The sequence below is a fragment of the Mesocricetus auratus genome, unplaced genomic scaffold, assembly GCF_017639785.1.
Source record: "Mesocricetus auratus isolate SY011 unplaced genomic scaffold, BCM_Maur_2.0 Super-Scaffold_100001, whole genome shotgun sequence".
Lineage (NCBI taxonomy): Eukaryota > Metazoa > Chordata > Mammalia > Rodentia > Cricetidae > Mesocricetus > Mesocricetus auratus.
Window position 1 is genome coordinate 7,813,684 of NW_024429187.1, and position 4,931 is coordinate 7,818,614.

Genomic DNA, 4,931 nt, shown 5'->3' on the forward strand with positions numbered 1-4,931 from the left:
TTCATTACCTGACATCGTTTAAAAGACAAAATGTCAGAGCTAATGTGCTGGAAGTTGAAGCATTTAATCGCATTTTAATGAGGACACCACCACTTTTCTGTTATTTACCTTCTTTTGTTTAGTTTATTCTGTGCCTTATAAACAAAACCAGATAAATTTAGCAACATGTATTTGATACCAATAGAAGTAACTTAAAAATTGTTTCTTACTGATCACATAAAGAGGAACAAATTTGGTGTGTGTATTCTTTTTAATTGGAGTATAGCTGCAAGTTATGTGCATCTTGCTTGCGAACGTGTCAGAGGCCATTTTGTACAAAAGAAAATGTCTCTAGCCTGATCTCCCATGGGGAGTTAATAGAGCTCATGAGTAGAAGTTATTAAATGACATATTTGAACTTCATTTAAGGTATATTTATTAGCAGTTAGAGGAGTCTAATAAAGACAGATACCTCTGTCAGGAGACACAGTGCTTCTCTTTCTACACAGAGCTCTGTTTACAGAAGAGCTCATAGGTGGGTCTCATTGAAGGCGCAAATGGTTCAATACCAAAATTGTAGCAGGATTGTGAAAGTTTACAATCTGATTAACAATGTTTACATATGTACCCTTGCACTGGACACACTACTGACTAATTTAGCATAAAATTATACTCTAGGTATAAACCAACCTTTCCATGTTCCTGAGGACAAAGAATACTTAAGTTAATACAAAAGACTTTTTATGTACCAGAATACAGACAACATGATTTCTTCATTTACCTTAGATACATTGTTTTTATATTCTCCCAAGTCTACCATCTGCAGATATCTAAATCTCCTGATTACCTTTTGCATACAATCTATCAGAGGACATTTTCTAAATTTACTGTACAAGACTTTCCAATTGGGTTATTTTTGCAACTTTGAATTATACTTCATACACTCACAATTAATAATCTTAATTTAGGGAAGCTTAGAGAACCTTGGATGATTTGGCACGTTCATCTGTATCTAACATGAGTTAAACCCCAGTGTATGAGAAAGCAGCCCCCAGTCAGAAGAAGCATGATTCCAGGGATGGGAGGGAGCTCAGGGAGCAAAATGATTGCTGAACAAGACTGAAGACTGGAGTCTATGCAAGCACCCATGTAAACATTCAGCAGTGGTACTGTGTGTACAGTTTCCCAGTTCTGAATAGGAAGATGTTGGTAGACTTGTGAGTCTCATTAAAACCCAGCCTAGCCCATGCCCTGTTGAGAGACCCTGTGTCAAAAAAATGTGGTAAAGGCACCCTGGAAAATACCTCTGGCCATCACATGAACCAGCATGAACACACACACACACACACACACACACACACACACACACACACAGTCCTTATGATGGTGGGTAGATTATTTGAATCTGAAGTTGAAGCATTTTGGGATCCAGAGATGGATCGGCAGTTAAGAGCTTCTGCTACTCTTTCAGAACCCCTGAATTCCGGTCCTAGAACCCATGTCAGGTGGCTCCCAGCTGCTTTCAACTACAGCTCCAGAAATTTGAATTCTACAAACACCTACAGACATAACTATACATGTGCCTGTGCTTATACATAAGCACACACATGTACATATAAAAGTGAAAATAAGTCTTAAACTTGCAGTGTCCTAAGATGGAAAATTGAGTCTAGACTGTAGTTAATGGGACTGTACTGGCAACTGCTTTAGCTGTTACCATAGAGAAGAGCACTTGGTTCTTTACAGATGAAAGCACTTGTGCATATCAGGAATAATGAGGGTGTATGCAAAACTAAATAAATCACAATAGTACAGGACTTTTACTATGCTAAATCACAAAGCAATACTTTCTCTAGAAACTTTTTATTCCATTTTAAATTCATATTAAAACTAATTCTGGGGTTGATGTAGAGGGAAGCCTTTTCTGCCAGCCTGGTTCCAGAGCCGCATCAGTACCAAATGAACACACAGGAGGCTGTATTAATTATGAAGCTGTTGGCCTTGCTTGTTTCTTACTGGTTAGCTCTGACTTCAGTATTTACTCCATAATTGTTAATCTAAGTATTTCTATTACCAGAGAAAAGGGTCCAGATTTCTTCCCCTATGGCAGTTACATGATGACTCCCTGTGTTTCTCCTTCCCAGAGTCCTCCTGGACTCCTAGTCCTACCTATCTTGTTTCCCTGTTGGCCAACAGTACTTTATTGACATATACACAGGACTTCCCCCATCATCTCCTCTTTTCTGTGTAAATAAAAAGAAAGGTTTTAACTTTAACATATCAAATTATATATATAACAGAACAGTTATCAAGTAAGAACATTGTTGCAATATTTTGTCCATTAACATTTAATAAGATTTAAAGAAAATATCATCTATCTCATTCTTGTGAGTCCAAAGTCCCATATGTAGCTTATCTTTTATCATAACTAAGGAAAACTATAATTATAATTATCTGTCTTCGACTCTATCAAAGTACACACAGAAGGATAATATATAAATACTAGGATTGACAGAGACATCTTGCTGCCTGGGCAGTCACCTGAAGTTTCTCTTTAATGTTGGGGCATCCATCTTCAGCCCATAGGCCACAGTGTGTCTGGAAGACTTTTCAGCAAAGCAGGAAATTATAAACTGTCCATATGTATTGGTAGTCTGTCAGTCATTTTTCTGTGTCCTGCAGAAAGTCTTGTAGATTCTTTCATGAATTAGGAACCCTGAAGGACTGTTTGAGTTCAGCATTCACATTCTTGTGAGTCCTGCATATCCAGATTATACAGCAACAGTCAAGCAGTCTAGGCAAGAGCAGTTTCTTGCCCAAATGGCTAATCTTGCCATGTTGAAAGCAAACTCCATAATGAGTTTCTTAGATGCCCATCTTTCTCTTAGACGTAATTGATGATGCCAGGAGCAGACATTTCTCATTGTCAAGAAAAACCCTAAACCATTTTAAATACCATTTTCTGAAGTTCTTTGAAAGGTTTGAAGACTATCTATCTCAAATATATCTCTGTATATCTAGAAAACCTAACTAACTTAACTATAAGTTCTGACTATTATAAGTAACTATCTATAATCTATATTTAATCATTTGTAGAGAGAAGCCTTTTCTGCCAGCCTGGTTCCAGAGCCGCATCAGTACCAAATGAACACACAGGAGGCTGTATTAATTATGAAGCTGTTGGCCTTGCTTGTTTCTTACTGGCTAGCTTTGACTTAAGTATTTACTCCATAATTGTTCGTCTAAGTATTTCTCTTACCAGAGAAAAGGGTCCGGACTTCTTCCCCTATGGCAGCTACATGATGACTCCCTGTGTTTCTCCTACCCAGAGTCTTCCTGGACTCATAGTCCCACCTATCTTGTTTCCCTATTTAGCCAACAGTGTTTTATTGGCATATACACAGTGCTTCCCCATCAGATTGAGGTGGTGGTTCATAGGTTTAGAGCATTGGCTGCTTTTCCAGAGGATACTGGTTCAATTCTGAGACCTGACATGGAAACTCACAGCTGTCTGTAATCCCAGTAACTGCAGATTCAGAGATCATCTTCTTCTGGCCCTCATAGACATCCCATGCCTGTGGTATCCAAACATATGCAGGCAAAAACCTCTATAGACAAAACCAAACAAACAACAAACAGTAAATTAATGCTGACAGCTGAACAGAGCCAAGAGAATATATTCATACTCTCTGTGCATAATGGAAGTGTTGTCCATGGATATAACTGTGTGCCATTTCCTGGGACTCTTGGATCATGTGTATACATGCATGTGGCAGATGTCTTCACATATGAAATGAAGAACTCACATGAAGAAGACATTTAAGGATATCTTTGACCCAATGAAACTTGGTAGTTTTCATTTCAGTTAATGTAAAGAGAAGCAAATTACACAATAATTACCAAACAGAAATTGTCAGATGAGTTGTGGAAACAAAAGCTCTGCTGCTAAAAGTTTCTAACATACTGTTCTTTCATGTGTTTTTAATTATTATTTTATTTTTAGGATTCAATTGTATAATTCTTCACACTTAAATTCAGAAGAGACTTCTATTAGAGAGACTCTATCTCCTCACTGCTTTCAAAACAAGAGCTGCTGACTCAAAGGTGGTAGCTTTGGTAGCTGGTGATGTCTATCTTTAGTTGAAGTTTCTAGCATTCTGTGGCTGACAGATGCACTGTTGCTGATATCTGTCTTTAGCATTAAGTCTCTAGGCCTTTCTTGGTGAGCACATGCCTGCAATGTCTTTGTTTCCTTCCCTTGAAATTCCGTATTGATGTCTAATACTGAAGAACAACAAAGAGGTGATCTCTCAGAGCTGAAGATTCTGACGCTTAACAACCTTTCAATGTGTCTTAATCTCAACCTATATTTCACTGTCATTCCTCTCATTTTCTGTTACCTATTTGTCATGCATGACACTATTTTCTTGATTAAAATCACAGGTATTACCAGCTGCTTCTAGGCCCTGGTAAACCCAAGGAAACAAACACAGCTCTATTCCAGGTTACTAGACTTGGGGCAGAAAGAATTTCACCGAAGGCCCACCCTGTGCCAGTTGGGCACCTGTATAATCCTTAGAAGCAGTGTCCTGCCCAGTGCCATGATGGATTGTACCCAACAAGACCTACACGGGACACCAAGCAGACAGGCACTATGACGGTCCACTATGGGAGAGAGGCAGAGAGCCAGAATGGTGCATGCCCAGTGGATAAAGGCACATATGAGGAGGTGGAAGCAGTGGGAAGTGGGCAGACACATGCCACCCAGGGCCATGGTGATGTCTGGGCCTGGGCTGTAGCCCGGGTCCGTGCCTGGACTCATGACCCTCATGCAACCACTGTCTGCTTTGGTCTCCATGACTCCTGACACCACTGAAGGCTAATAGTATAGAGCTGTACAGAGTTGCTCCCACCCCCTCACTGGAAACGACACTAGGGAGAACTGGTCTTGC